Here is a 16,985-nt window from a genome sequence, read left to right on the forward strand (position 1 = left end):
GACAGTACCTGCTTCACCTACACCCTACTCACATGACTGAACTTCCCTCTTAATTACAGGTGGAAACATGCCTAATCAGTAAATGCCCCAGGCCTCAGGTAATGGTTATTCTAAGCTTTAGATCATAACATCTCCACCATGACAGTTTATCACAGGGCACTGAGGGGTGAACTCTTCTGCTGGTTTCCCTGGTAACAGTTGTGCCAACCTGACGTCAATTTCCCCAATATCTGGTCAGCTCCTCCCCCTATAGTGAAGACTGCTGCCATGTTCTGCCCACTGTCTGCCACACAGGGAGGGATGTCACTCGAGGGCTTTGCTTCAGACAGGTGAGAACCTCTATCCATTAAAACATTGAGGTCTTTGTTGCTGACTCCAGGCTCTTCTTTTTTTGGTCTTGAGGCTCGGTAAGGGCTTGCAGGCCTGCAGGGTGCAGCCTGACACCTGTGCATAGGTACTTGACTATCAGTTCTGCACATTGATAGTTCTTGCAGTAATCTGGCCTCTCAGCTGCCAAATCCACTTCTTGTTGCTCATCTTCTACGTCCCCTTATCAGAGATGCCTTCTCTGACTATTTCATATAAATTAACATCTCCCATAATTGTCGCTGTCTAATTGTTTACCATTTCCAAAGCATATCTGACATGTAATAGATTTTTGAATATACTATAGCATTGTCTTTCCCTTTTAACTACAACAAAAGTTATAGAACATGGACTTTGTTCTTTTCATGGTTGTTATCTGGTGCCTAGGTCAGTGCCTGATACATAATTGGTGTATAATAAATCTCTATTGAAACATAATTTTGGACCCAAAGTAGGAATTTTAGAAAGGGAATTACCAGGTTTATACTTGTGCTTTTTAGCTTTTGCATGCTAACTAGACCTTGAATATTTGAAAGGAGTGTAAATGAATCAGTGAATAACGTAGTTCTTACTTTGGAAAGGGAGTGAATTTAATGTAGGTATTCTAGTATACACAAAATTCTTAGCATCCACCAACATCTATGTCTATCTGTACTTGCTAAAAATATAGGCACTTTAAACCTCATAAAATAAAGTAGCTCATGAAACATCACAGGTGATTTCTTGGGTCATCACATAGACAAATTTATAGAAATAACATCATTTCAACCTAGGATATTAGGAATATATAAATGAAAAATAGGATTCAGTCACTAAAAGCAAGACTAAATTTCTGCCTCTGTCAGGCATAAGTTTCCTGTCTTCTAGAAAATAGCATTAGGAGAAGCACAATTCATTTATTCATTTGGGGATTTGCCATATAAAATAGAATATATGGCATGAATTGCAGTAAGGGGGCACATTATTCTAAAATTTTCTAACAAGCAAGCCAAGTTTGCCAGATTCCAAATTAGCATTTAGTCATTTGTCCTATGAGGAAAATGCCAAATTATTTATTTATATTTCTTACAACTTTGCTTGGTTAAAGTTGTATCTGCATAATAGACAGTGTGCTAGAAAAGGAAGGAAATAATGCTTATGGCATCTGCCATAAAAAGAAGCTATTAAAATGACAATGTTACTGATTTCTTGAATGTTGAGAATAAGTGCTCCATGAAAAAAAATCATTCTGCAATAACAGGATAAACTAGAGACTTTTATTAACAGACCCCTCACAGTTATTATTCCCTGGACCAGAAGATAGTTTAGATCTGACAAAAGGTTGCCATAGCTAAATATGAGCCCAAGCAATGACCATGCTTGACCTAAAAGCTGAGAACACAGTATAGGATGAGATGAGGGAGCACTTACATTAACCCTTCTACAAATTCCCATTGAAAGGAGAAAAATAAAGAACAAATTCCAAACTGATGGCAAAATTTGGAATTATTTTCTATAATGAATTCATATTTAACACATCAATTATATTTTAATTTACAAATGATACCAGTAATAATTTTTATCTCATGAAAAATTCCGGTCCACAAAAAGGACCCTGTTAAAAAAAAATACATCAACATTTACAATTTTTGCCAAGTTTTATTTTAACCCCTATTTTCTTAATAATAAAGACTTTTTGTTCTTTTTATTCGTTTTTTAAAATTTGTTTTCTGGCTCTTGGGGAGCCAAATCTCTCAAGTCTCAGCCTGAAGGGGCTCACATCCCCTGACCCCTGAACCATTCACTAGCAAAGGAGGAAAATTCCCCTTTTTAGACCAACCAGGCCAACCCTGGAGCTGAGGCAGAGTCAGCATTCCTAAAGCATAAGGCTTTGTGGAGCCAGGACAGCTATCTGGACAAAATTGAGTATCCATGAGAAGTAAAGATGGACCAAAATCTATTCTCACCATAGTATTCTAATCTTAAAAATCAAATGTTTTTATTTTTACTGCTTTTTTAGGGCCGCAGGTGCAGCACATGGAAGTCCCCAGGTTAGGGGTCAAATAGGAGCTGCAGTTGCCAGCCTGTGCCACAGCCACAGCAATGCCAGATCCGAACCACGTCTGCAACCTACACCACCACTCCACCAGATCCTTAACCCACTGAGCAAGGCCAAGGATTGAACCTGCATCCTCATGGATACTAGTTGGCTTTGCTACCACTGAGCCACAATGGGAACTCCTGAAGGTCATTTTTAAAACACAAATCATTGTGACTTAGACTATCATCACAGGAAGTCAAAAGAACCTAGAATTTTTAAAAAGTGTTCACATTATCATTTAGTCAAACTTAAGGAGAAACTTGAGTGACTTCTTATTTATCTCCCACAGTGACATCAGGAATGTACTGTGGGACTTGGTATCGAACCCCAGCTCTGCCAATTATCATCTGCATAACCTCGGACAACTCACTTATGTCTCTAAGTTTCTATGATTCCCGTTGTAAGAGCCCATGATAGTGCTGCCTACAGGGAGCTGTTTGAAGTAAATATAAGACTCTAAAATATTCCTCAGAACATCATCACGTTTTTGCATAGAATAAGTGCTCAACAAATAATTACTGAATATGCAATTCAGAAAATACCTTTAGGGGGAGTTCCCGTCGTGGCGCAGTGGTTAACGAATCCGACTAGGAACCATGAGGTTGCGGGTTCGGTCCCTGCCCTTGCTCAGTGGGTTAACGATCTGGCGTTGCCGTGAGCTGTGGTGTAGGTTGCAGACACGGCTCGGATCCTGCGTTGCTGTGCCTCTGGCGTAGGCCGGTGGCTACAGCTCCGATTCAACCCCTAGCCTGGGAACCTCCATATGCCGCGGGAGCGGCCCAAGAGATAGCAACAACAAAAGACAAAAAGACAAAAGACAAAAAAAAAAAAAAAAAAACCTTTAATTCAAGAAAAGAGAGAAGATAGTGGGGAAATCTAATATTAAGTACTGGGATGATGGGCTTGGAGATTTTAATGGGATGGGCCCCCCAAACTATCAACAAATACTGTACTAAAGCAGCTCCACAACTAATAACAGCTAATATTTACTAAGCCTTTGTTATAAGTCAGGCAGAGTGCTAACCACCTTACATAGACTATAATATATAATCTTCCCAACAACCTTATTTACAATTAGCAATAGTGCACTGCCCAGAGTGTTCTATTTTAATAATAGGAAGGATGCTGCATATAGCTAGGTCCTAAGGGAGTACAGATTTCCTCTTTGACACCGATGACCTACTCTCCAAAAGGAGGCACATTTCTATATACTAACAATGAAAGATCAGAAAGAGAAGGGCAACCACCCCATTTACCACTATAAAAACGAGTAAAATACCTAGAAATAAACCTACCTAAAGAGACAAAAGACTTGTACTCTGAAAACTATAATATGTTGATGAAAGAAGTCAAAGACGACACAGATGGCAAGATACACCATGCTCTTTGGAAGAATCGACATTGTCAAAATGATTATACTACAAGGAAGTCTACAGATTAAATGCAGTTTCTATCAAATTATCAATGACATTCTTCACAGAAATAGAGCAAAATATTTTAAAATTTGTATGGAAACACAAGAGACCCCAAATAGCCAAATCCATATTAAAAGAAAGAAAAATGTAATTGGAGGAATCAGGCTCCCTGACTTCAGACCACACTACAAAGCTATAGTCATCAAAATAGGGGGAGTAGGAGGGAGTGGCATAGACTGGGAGTTTGGGGTTGGTAGATGCAAACTATTACATTTAGAATGGATAAGCAATGAGGTCCTACTGTATAGCACAGGGAACTATATCCAATCTCTTGGGATAGAACATGATGGAAGAGAGTATGAGAAAAAGATATGAGATATAGATGTATAATATGTATAATATGTATATGTATGACTGGGTCACTTTTCTGTATAGCAGAAATTGACAGAGCACTATAAATCAATTAAATTTAATTTAAACTTAACTAAATAAATAAGGATGCACAAAGAGAAATTTTTAACTTTGGATTTTCTAAAATATCCTTCTAATCACATAGGATTGAGATCCAGGAACATCTCTCCCTCAGCCCACGTGTCTTATCAGTCATCGTGCTCTGTTCTCCCTTCATAATTTATCTCTAATCCATCCTGGCCTTTCAATTCCCCCACAAAGTCTCTAGGCAGACATTTCATATCTCATACTTACTTCGCACTGTGGTGACAGGGGTATCACTGAACCACTTCCTAGCTCAGGGGTCTCCAATTTATGTGTGGTAGTTGCCTCCCACCCTTGCCTCATACAGGTTCAGCAATGTATCTCCACCACATCCCCACTAGATGAACAGGGCCCCTCTTTGGGTTTATAGGTTTCTTGGGGCATGAATGGTGAACAGTATTATATAAGATGGAGCAAAATTTCCCACACCTGGCAGGCTGCAGTGCTGCCACAACCTATGAGGATGGTCTTTCCTCTGCAAGGAAACAGGAGAAGCAGTCACAGGCCTGAGTGCTGGCTCTGGGGTGATGCTCTTGGTGATGATTCAGCAACCTGAGAGCCCCAGGAATAGGCACAATGGGCCTGACAGGATTACCTGGGACTATTCATCTGATTCACCAGAGGAAGAGCATCTCCTTGAAATTGGGGCCCTGGGTCCATTTTCCCATCACCTTTCTACTTCCTCCTTCTCTTCCCTACATTCTCTACTATTCTTACCCCAGAGAAAAGCTCTGGTCTCTTATTTTTCTTGGATTAGTAACCCATGAAAATCACTGGAATTCAAAACCTCACTTACCTTTGTGATGAGGGCCTGGATGACTCAATCTTCAAAAGTTCCCTGGAGGAGAGAGAATATGATCATGTCTGTCTTATTTACCCTTTTTTCCCCCAGTTCTAAACAGATGCCTGGCACCTAGTAGATACTCAATAAACGTTACATGGAGCTAAGTCTCACATTCTGAAGTTACTCTAAAACAAATGCCAAATTTAATTTTAATTCACTCTGACTTTAAATCATAGGTCATAATAGAAACCGCTCAGTTTCTATTTAACCTCTTAATATACTTTAATAGAGACTGACCAAATAAAATACTACTAATAATAATGGAGAACTAGACTGCTTGAAAGGCTGAATTTATGGTAAAAAGATAGAAATATCTGAGGGGTAGAAAAGTTGACACAGAAATATGCTTTTACTTAAATATCTAAGGCGCTGATTGCTGAGGCCTATAACTCTTTCTCTCACTTCTTTCTCAAAAGTTAACATTTAGTTTCTTCTTAAAGTTTTACCTGGAAACTAAATGTTAAATGTCTATATAATTTTTAATGTGATTATAGATATGGTCAAACTAGGCTATATTCTGCTCTTTCAAAGGCAAGTTGAGAAAATGGCTCAAAGTCTATGTTTTGTTTGCTTAGAAAACAGACATGACTGCTAAACTTTGAAAAATTTCTTATAGGTTCCTCCTGGGATTTTCTGGCCTGTCTGGCCAGATGTGGATCATCTGTAATGGAGACTTTGTATAGATTCCACAAACTTTACTAATCTCTTCCACAAAAGGATAACCTGGGGACATTCTGGTTGACAAGTAGAATTTCCACAAATTTTGTCAATATTTCTTAGAGTTGGCTTAAGAAACCATGAATAATAGTAATTCTAACATATTAGAATTATTTTTCTAGGAAAATTCACTATAGAAGAAGAACCAGCTCTGCTCTCATAGGATGGGGTGTGGATGTTTTAAATGAAATATATTTTTTAAAAAACCCCACACATACACACAAAAGGCAGGATATATTGTTGCCAAGAGAAAGTGGTGGGCTCATGAAAATTAACTCAAAATGGATTAAAGACTTAAATGTAAGCCCTGGAAGAAAAAATAGGAAAAAAAAAAACTTCCTTCACCTGAGTCTTGGCAAGGATTTTTTACATATGACATCTAAAAAACAAGCACCCAAACCAAAAATAAACAAGAGGGACAACATCAACCTGGTGGTCCAGTGATTAGGATTTGGTGCTTTCACATCTGTGATCCAGGTTCAATCCCTGACCTAGGAACTGAAATCCCATAGAAGCCACTGTATGCTATAGCCAAAACACAGAAATAAAAACCTTTGGCACAGCAAAAGAAACAGTCAACAAAGTGAAAGATAAGTTATGGAATGGGATAAAAAATTTACAAACTATGTCTCTTATAAGGTGTTAATATATTCAAGATATATAAAGAAATCATATAACTCAACAGCAAAATAAATAAGTAAATAAATTAACCACCTTTAAAATGGTTCTCTTGGTGGGTGTGGAGCCAATAGACACAACCAAGGCAAAGATCAGGAGAAGGGAGGACTGGTTACTTGCATTAAGTAAGGAGAACACCAAGAATCTTTCCCAAAATAGTGTCTCCCTGAACAGCAAAATTGAGGCAGCTTCAAACCAAGGGTACATGCATATTCATACGGGGGCTTGAACAGAGGAGAATTCAGCATAGAACTGGATCAAGTGTCTGACAAGTTCAAGCTTTAATTGAGTGAAGCGAGGAGGGTCAACATCACCATTCCATCCTCCACCCGAATGGGGGCCTTAATTCCTGCAGAACTCAAAGATGTATTGCTATGTATATTCCTTGAGGAACCAGGACGCTGCCCCAATGCTGCACTACTGTTTCCTGACTGCTCCTTCCTAGTCTCTGAATTCCCTCCCTTATGATCAATAATTGCTGAGATCTTTCAAGGGCAAGCATTGCAGCTAGGATTTGATTACGAAATGGCTTCTTAAAGTTCTTTTGAACTTTAAGTCCAAAATGAGTTCTTTTGTGTCAAGAAAGCCATGGCTGGTTCTTTCCCCAGGACTCCCTAACCCATCTGCTTACAAAAAAGACCTGGATAGAGATTTTTCCTAAGATGATATACAAGTGGGCAACAGGCATAGGAAAATATGCTCAAAATCACTCATCAGTAGGGAAATGAAAATCAAAACTACAATGAGATATTACCTCATGCCTATTAGAATAGCCATTATCAAAAAGGCACAACAAATGCTGACAAGGATGTGGAGAATAGAGAACACATGCACTGTAGATGGGATTGTAAACCCTTACAGCCACTACGGAAAAATAGTAAGGAGGATCCTCAAAAAAATTAAAGATAAAACTACCTTATGATTCAGCAATTCCACTTCTGGGAATATATCCAAATAAATGAAAACAGTAACTCAGAAATATATCTGCATCCCTATGTTTATGGCCAAGACTTCAAAACAGCCTAAGTGTCCACTGATGGATGAATAAAGAAGTTGTGAGATACACACACACACACAGTGCAATATTATTCAGCCATAAAAATGAGAAAATCCTGCCATTTGCAACCACATGGATGGAGCTTAACAGCATTATGCTAAATGAAGTAAGTCATACAGAATACTGTATGATCTCACATGCATGTGGAATCTTAAAAGTAAAAGAATTAAAACATTGGAAAAAGAGATCAGATTTGTGATTACCAGAGGTGGAGTTGGAAAAGGGGGAAATTAGAGGAAGGCAGTCAAAAGAACTAGGGATGTAATATTTAAAGTGACAGTTATAGTTAATACTGCTATATTGTGTGTGTCAAAAGTGCTAAGATAGTAAATTCTGAGATTTCTTATCACAATAAAAACAATTTAAAAAATTCTTTTTATTGTGTCTGTATGAGAGGATGCATGCCAATTAAATTCATTGTTATAGGAGTTCCCGTCGTGGCGCAGTGGTTAACGAATCCGACTAGGAACCATGAGGTTGTGGGTTCAGTCCCTGGACTTGCTCAGTGGGTTAAGGATCCGGTGTTGCTGTGAGCTGTGGTGTAGGTCTCAGACGCGGCTTGGATCACACATTGCTGTGGCTGTGGCATAGGCTGGTGGCTACAGCTCCAATTCGACCCCTAGCCTGGGAACCTCCATATGCCGCAGGAGCAGCCCAAGAAATGCCAAAAATAAAAAATAAAAAAATAAAAATAAATAAATTCATTGTTATAATCATTTCACAATATACATAAGTCAAACAATTATTGTGTGTACCTTAAATTTATATAGTTATGTATGTTAAAAAGAGAGAAAGCAGTGGCTCATTATTATTTACTCACCAGTTTTCTTTGATTGTCTGCTATGTGCCAGGTATCATGCTTGATGGCTTGGAGGAGTTAGTAGTAACCATAGAGACAAGTCCCTGACCTAAAGGAGTTTACACTCCATTGGAGTAGATAGTCAAGAAATTAGTCCCACTGTTGAAGGGACATTTCTTGTAATCATATTGCTCATATCCCAGTGAATATGAAGGGAATACTGAAAGATTGTATCTCAGAGCTCCGTGTTCTCTATCCCTTTCATTTTCTTGTTCGCTGGCACATGCCCTGATTATTGGCTCTCACTACACACTCTCTGGTTGTGATTCCACTATAATAAGGCAGGTATTATTCTCATTAGGACTTGGATCTTGTCTTGGAATCTTATAGATTGTGAGACTTAGCAAAGTGGCTCTTCATCTCATGAGCCAATGATGTAGATAGGCTATCAGCTGCCTCTTGGGGTCTGGAGACCCAGCATAGTCATCTTCTGCTTTCCCAGTTCTCATCCATCATTGCTTTCTGTGTGACCTGTAGTCCATAGAAGACTGGCATTGAGGAAGCCTACTCAATTCTCTTTTTGAGGACTTCAACATAGCCTGAAGTATTAACCACATAAACCCACAGCAAGTCTGAGTGCTGCCTGCCTCAGGAAACACATGTAGTCAGTCATGGAAATTAGGAGTGTAGTTGAGGTGAAGGGGAATAAACATCTCCATCTCCCAGAATCTCTCTGTAGCTTCCCAAATTATAAATCTTTAACTAGGTGGACTTTGAACATGCATTGTGGAAAAGTCATGTGATTGAAAATAATAGTTACTATGAATTAAATAATTATTATGTCTCAGAAATTAGAATTTCTTCCTATTCTGCCATTAATCAATTGACTATATGATCACAATAGTATGCATCCCCACCCCCCCACCTCCACCCCCACCTCCAGGTGCTCTTTTCCTCTCTATATAATAACGAGAATGAAATAGAAGAAGTCTAGAATCTGCTTTTAAAACTCTTAGATCCTCTAGGACTCTTTGGAAAAGCTGAACTCTTAAACTGGTTATAATCCTTTAAAATCTCATCCCAAGTTTCTTCTCTGGCTGTGTCTCTCTGAGTAACACTCTACTGTAGCTAAACTAGCAGATGCTAACTCTACTTCATGGATTTTGCATACCTCCTCCCCCTTTTGGAATTCCTTCTCATCATCCATTCCTCTGGAGTTTGCACTGTTGGGAAAGGCAGTCCTCCACCTGCCCTGAGAATCCATGTGCTCTATTGTTGAGTGTGCCAAACTTCAAGGACAACTCAACCTACCACATGCATCGCATCCATCTGGGCTCATTGCTCTCCCTGTGGGACTTGGCGACAGGGGAACGGGCTTATTCTTTCCCATGCTGTGAGATTTAAACTGTCTTACTCTCATCCATTTTCTAATAATGCATGGAGGGGTGGCAGGTTCACTCCTTACCATCCTCTATGAGGGTGATGTTCTTCCTGACATGCACATTTGTAAAAACCAAACTAAAGTTTTATCTTCACCACAAACACCCAAAGATCCAAGGACTTCACCATTGTCCTCTGAGCAACAAATACAACAACAAAAAAAGTGACTTCAAGGAAATCAGGGAAACTTGGGGAAGTTACCATGGCTTTGGTTCTAATCCTCGCTTATGAATTGCAATACATTTATTACAACCTTGTTGCAGGGTTTATTAGGTGCAGGAAAAATGACTCCAGCAAACCAAACTCACAACTGACTAACATACAAACAGGGACCGAATTTGTTCATTTTCAGTAAGAAACATAAATTGTCTGTTCATCTGAAATGTTTTTGTCCATATGACAAATCACCCTCTCACCACAGGCAGATCTATTTCAGAAACAAAATTACAGTCCCAAGATTGGTGAGCATGGAAGAGGAGCTAAGTGAGTTGGTTAAGTGAGGTCAATATTTATGGGTGGAATCAGTGTAGAAGAGCTTATGGATTCTTCTCACATTATAATTTACTCACCAGAGGAGACAAATCAAGTTCTTATTGGAGGGCAACCTTACTCAGAGAACACTTTTCTGTTTATTTGTGCTCTATTGTTGCCCATCTATCTATTTTCTCATGGGACTTTCCTCTTCATTGCAGCTTTAGATGTTAGACCTTGAACTTGAATGTAGTGGAAGGAAAGACTTATTATTTGTTGGATCAAAACCGCAGAAATTCCTGGCTTGAAATCTGAAATTGGCCCACATATAGGAGGGCAAGGAGAAAGAAAGAGGCAGATCACTCCAGACTGGTAGGTGGCAGGTTTAATAAGCAAGGGAATTCACATACCATATTTGTCTTGAGTGGCCACAACACAAGTGAAACTCTGAACCATCCCACCATAATTTTAAAAATTTAGGGTCCAGCATTGCCATGAGCTATGATGTAGGTCTCAGATATGGCTCAGATCTGGCATTGCTGTGGCTGTGGCATAGGCCAGAAGATGCAGCTCTGATTTTACCCCTAGCTTAGGAACTTCCATATGCCACAGGTACAGCCATATGAAGCAGAAAAATAAATAAATAAATAAAATAAGTAAATAAGTAAATAAATAAATAAATACCTTAACATGGCTCAATCACACATTCAGTCCAGATGGTCTCAACAATACAAGTCTGAGCTTGGCACTAAGAAGAAATAAAGGTTGTAGTACTTTCTGTTTCCTGATGCCTAAAGGATAATTAGGTTATATGGGAAGTTTAAAGGAATGAGTAGGATTTGGTGATTAGAAATGGAATAGAAGAAACTCAAAGGGAAAAGAGCTTTTACAAGTAATCTTCTTTCATTCAGTTTTTATCTCAGAATGCTGATGAGCTTGTCATATGTATCATATTTTCAGTTCTTAGTTCTCAAATGTGTCATTTATACAGCTTCAAAAGAATAATTGGAATCATATGAATATGCATGTGCATATTTATGGTATTGCATCCATCAGCACAATATTACCAAGGTTTAAAATACATAACTTTGCACCTTAGAATAATAAGTCTACATGGGTTGGTGTCAAACAAATGACTCTACCATTCTTACTAGTTTTCCTTATGTCAAGAACAAAGACCATATCCCTCAAAGGTTGTTTTTATAGAATGCTTTCTCAGGTGATACAAAAACGAAGAAATGGTTTACCTCTCTATAGAACTGCATATGCTAGATTCAGCTTCTGGGGCAATACTGTCACAGTAAAACAATGGCTTTGGTGTATCGTATTCCATTCAAGTCTTCGATTCTGTGAGTTTCTCAATTTGACCTGTCAGCTTCTCAGACTTTTAGCCCTATAAATGAAAGCTAGCTCTCCTTTATTACCCTACCAGTCCTCTGGGTCTCCCCTATACTAAAGTCATTTGCTAATATTTTTTTGTTTACTTCTATTAGCTCACTCTCATTCGGCTCTATCCTTTCCACTTTCAATATACCTAGGTCACTCCTCCCAGAATTGATGTTAATTGAACCTGTATGCACTTAATGTACACAATCTTATTTAATCCTCACAACTACCCCAGGATACAGTGTATCAGAGTTCTCAGGTTACAAGCAGTGGAAACCAACTCCAGCTAAATTAAGTGATAGGAAATTTAGGGGAACTATACTGGAGTTCTCAGCTACAGTGGAAAGGGTAGAAAACCAAGCTCAGAAATGAGCAGGATCTAAGCTCTCTCCAGAGAGCTAAAGAATCGGAAACTACATATATAATGTGTGGTCAGAACACTGCTACTAAAAAATGAGTAAATGCTTACACTTACGCATTACTAACTATATGCTGGGTGCTGTTTTAAGCCCTTAGCTCATTTATACATATCGCAATTTGTAATACTTATTTTCTCTGCTTGGTACATATCACTCTCAAGTCTGAAAGCCTCATGTAAGCAGAATAAACCATGTTGTTTTATTCATTGATGCATACCTAATGCCAAGGATAGTATCTGGCACTGGGTAAAATAAGTACTATTACCATTCTCATTTTACACATCAGGAAACCGAGGGATAGGGAGGCTAAACATAACCCAGTGTCATATAGTTGTTGAGTGACAGAGTTAGGACTTAAATATATGTGACCTGTCTCTAAAATCTGTTCCCTTTAATCACCATACTACAAATTCCATCTATTTTTCAGTCTTTTCATCATTGTAGTAAAGATTAGACTTTCAGGAGTTCTCTTGTGGTACAGTAGATTAAGGATCCATCACTGTCACTGCAGTGGCTTAGGCTACTGCTGTGATGCAGTATTCATCCCTGGTCCAGGAACTTGCACATGCCACGGGTGCAGCCAAAAAAAAAAAAAAAAAAGACTTCCAAAGAGCTCATCCAATTGGTATTTGTTGGGTCATATATATGGGCATAAGCTAAGGAAGGGTGGGGTTGGTGATTACCAAGATGCTAAACTCAATTCACTGGGGAAGCAATAATTTCTCCAAAGGAAATCTGAGATTGCAAGGAAGATAAAATGGGAAGTCAAAGAATAAAAATGGAAGCCCTTAAGGCACTAATACATGGAAGCTCAGAGAAATTAGCTTATCTCAGACAACAGAACTCAAAAGAGGCATGCACTGTATTACACAGTCTTCTCTCTTTTCCTTTTCTTCCAACCTTCATGCCCTCACTCTACCTCAATTCCTAACCTTCTAGTTTTCCCCCAGATGTCCTAATCCCTTCTCTATTCCTACCAACTGCAACATCATTTGGGACTTGTTCCTCCCATAATCTTGACTACAAATCTCCCTCTTGTCAAAAATGAACATTTTATTCTCCAAAGCTTGCTCAACCTTTTGTCAGTAAGACAGTCTGGTGTGCAAATTCAGCAACAGTTCAAGCATGGTAAGGTAATGTTTTTATTTTAAAACAGCTTTATGAAGACCAATGTCTTGATCAAAGGCACTGTGATCAAAGCAGAGGAAGGAAGGTATTAGAGCATTCCATTCTTTGGCTCACAACCATGTGTCTAACACCTCTGCTCCCTTTTTCTAAAAATACTAACATTTGGCTTCTTACACCATTTGAATCATTATTCTTTCTTTTATAACACTTAAATTGCTGGGAAAACAATAATTTTAACTTTCTGAAACTAACCACTTTGATTTGCTTTACATTCTTTCTTATAACCTATGACTTCCATCATGCTAAACAAACAAACAAAAAAATCTGTTTTCCTCTTCCCTTATTGATTGATCTTCAAGTTAGTAGAAAACCTGTCTTACAAATAGGATGCTACTTAGCATTTAGCAAAGGAGAAGGAAATGAGAATTGTTGTCAATTCAACCAAGCAGTAGTGCTAGCCCTATGCCTCTATATGGCAGGCACAATTCTAAGTACTTTATATTCATTGACTCATTTCATCTTCACAAAACCCTAGAAGGTAAATATTATTATTATCACTTTATATATGAGAAAACTGTGGCACAGAGAGATTAACAAAAGCCTTGTGTATTAATTTTTTTTCAGGCTTCCATAACAAAGTGCTACAACTGGGTGCCTTAACAGAAATTTAGTGTCCCACATTCCGGAGGTTAAAAGTTCAAGATCAAGGTGGCAGCAGGATTGGTTCTTTCCAAAGGTTGCAGGGCAGGCCCTGTTCCATGCCTCTCTCCTAGCTTCTGGTCATTTGCTATCTTTGGCATTCCTTGGCTTGTAGAGATGCATTTTCCCCAATCTCTGCATTCATCTTCATATGAGGTTTCTTTTCTCCCCCACCTACAAGTATTGTACTTCCCTTGGCTTTGTGAGCTATGAATGCTGATGTGGATGGTATAATCAGAAACAGTCTAATAAATAATATGGAAAAAGTACATGAATGTAATTAACCTGTATAGAAAGTAGAAAAAGAAAGAGAACAGATTATAAACTGTGTTGGCTTCAGTCCCTTAGAAGCACTTTGAGCATAGATAAAGGAATATTTTAAACAACATTTTCAGTCTCATTTTGACAGCATGCAATTTAATGTATGATTCATGTTTACTATTTCATGTTTTAATTATACAGTAAGAAAAAGCTCATGTCCTTTTGAACCACAGCATTATCTCTGCCTTCTCACATTTCATATTTGCAATAAACTACTTTGTTCTCTTTCACTGAAGAACATAAAGGAATAGACAGAAAAGACTCACTCAGAAAAAAATATTCAAATGTGATGACCATTTGGTGAAATTACTGAAATGAAAATAATAGGCTTTCATTTCCAAAGTAATAAAATCAATTTTCTTAGACAACACATTTGTCCCCTTGTAGATGTTATAAATAATAAGTGGTTGTCAGTCCTTAGAAATAGGAAGTAATAATTCACTTTTAACAAATAGACTCACCACATTTTCTTTACATCATCTGATAGTCTTAACTACATCAAAGGTTGATAAAGTATAATTATCTATAAAACAAAGGACGAGCTAGTAAATTAAGTAAATGCATGGCTTAACCTTTAGCAAAATGAGGCATATATCAGAATAAAGTTGACGATTAGACTTTTTTCGGTATTATTATATTGACCTGATGACTAAATTCACTTTAAAAACTATTACAATTAGAATTAACCTAGTAGAGTTCCCATTGAGCTCAGCAGGTTAAGGACCCAAAATGGTCTCTGTGAGGATTCAAGTTCAATCTCTGGCCTGGCTCAGTGAACTAAGGATCTGGTTTGTCACAAGCTGCACAGGTCGCAAATGCAACTCAGATCTGGTGTTGCAGTGGCTGTGGTGTAGGCCTCTATCTACAACTCCAATTCATCCTCTATCCTGGAAACTTCTATATGCTGCAGATGTGGACAAAAAAAAAAAAAAAAAAAAAAAAAAAAAGAATTAACATAGAAACCTAACATGAGACTTGAAGAAAAAAAATCATCTTAGTTTTTATTTTACTGAAGTATGCCTCAGGAGTAGAACTGGGTAGAATTGGGGGCTTATACAGCATGTGACAAAATAAAGGGACCACGGAGGCTGGATGGAATATGTAGAATGCTCATTAAGTTTATATTTTAATACTCCTCTTACATCATTCAAATAATCAAGATAAACCATTTTCTGGTGGTGGATGGGAAAACTAAGACAAAAGACAAATGTGAGAGCCAGGTATTCTGATGGGTATGGAATCTCCTTTTTCTTAGGATAAATACTCATTTCTTATAGAATATGCCTGGCAGGACTGCACCCACCAGATTTGTCTGAATCCTAGTGGAAAACAGTTTAGGTTCAAAGGAAGAGGACCTCTGTCCCACATGTGTGCTCCATGACACCTTGCTTGAAATAGAAGACACATAATGACATTAAGAAACAAAGTTCTCAGACTAAAAATAAATTCTCAGAGAATTTAGCCTTCAGTCATTAGAGCTGCAACTGCAGGGCCTAGAAAGAAACTAAACAAAGGCATTTAGGTAAATCTACAGAGACACATAGCAAATTAGTGGCTGCCTAGGGCTGGGGGTGGGAACAGAGATAAACTGTAAAAGGCAGGAGGGATCTTTTGGGTTGATTAAAATGTTCTAAAACTGCATTGTGATGATGGCTGCACAACTCAGGAAACTACTCAAAATCACTGAATTGTACACTTAAAATGAGTGAATTTTATGGCATGTAGATTATACCTCAATAGAGTTTGGCGGTTGTTTAGGGGTTTTTTGCTTGTTTGCTTTATCTTTTTTTTTTTCTTTTTAGGGCTGGATCCACAGCATATGGAAATTCCCAGGCTAGGGGTTGAATTGCAGTCACAGGCTGCACCATAGCCACAGCAATGCCAGATATAAACCCTATCTGCAACCTATGACACAGTTTGCAGCAATGCCAGATCCTTAACCCCCTGAGCGAGGCCAGGGATCCAGCCCACATCCTCACGAATACTAGTTGGGATCTTAACCCACTAAACCACAGTGAGAACTACTGTTTGGTTTTTTTGTTTGTTTTTATTTTTTTAAGGAATCTTTTAAGATAAAACCATGGAACCTCTGGGCCTACATTAAATTTATATACAGCTGTGGTCCCACAAGGGTTCTGGAATAAACTCTGCAAGGTTACAATAAGAAGGTTCTTCTCCATGTTTTTTATTTTATTTTATTTTATTTTTTAGTCTTTTCTAGGGCCATACCTGTGGCAGATGGAGGTTCCTAGGCTAGGGATCTAATTGGAGCTGTAGCTGCCGGCCTACACCAGAGCCACAGCAACGCCAGATTCGAGCCACCTCTGTGACCTACACCACAGCTCACGGCAACCCCGGATCATTAACCCAGTGAGCAAGGCCAGGGATCAAACCCGCAACCTCATGGTTCCTAAGTCAGATTTGTTAACCACTGAGCCACGATGGGAACTCCTCCATGTTTTTTAAGAAACAAGTAGGAGAATAACATCAATCCCAAGTCACTAAAATAATATCAACAGCCAGATCCCTGAAGTCTCTTATACTGATGTTTAAGCAGTTTGGTTAAGAATATCTAATTAATAAGTAACATGTTAGAATTGCTCTGTAAAAATTCGCACTTGGAAGTGGGATTGCTGTAGCATATGGTAGTTCTATTTTTAGTTTTTCGAG

General features: G+C 38.4%; 1 long non-coding RNA gene across 1 annotated transcript in view; it reads right to left on the minus strand.

The window, feature by feature from the left end:
• The window catches only part of LOC106507826 (uncharacterized), a 57,677-nt gene that overhangs the window by 25,679 nt on the left and 15,013 nt on the right, over window positions 1-16,985 (minus strand). The window contains exon 4 of the long non-coding RNA XR_002335601.2: window positions 5,153-5,194. This is a non-coding gene — a long non-coding RNA (uncharacterized LOC106507826). The remainder of the gene's footprint in view (window positions 1-5,152; window positions 5,195-16,985) is intronic.

Source organism: Sus scrofa, chromosome 9 (assembly GCF_054392235.1).
Source record: "Sus scrofa isolate SSC_HxYL_T2T_F1_AM1 chromosome 9, Sscrofa_HxYL_maternal_Yorkshire_Landrace_v2.0, whole genome shotgun sequence".
Classification (NCBI taxonomy): Eukaryota; Metazoa; Chordata; class Mammalia; order Artiodactyla; family Suidae; genus Sus; species Sus scrofa.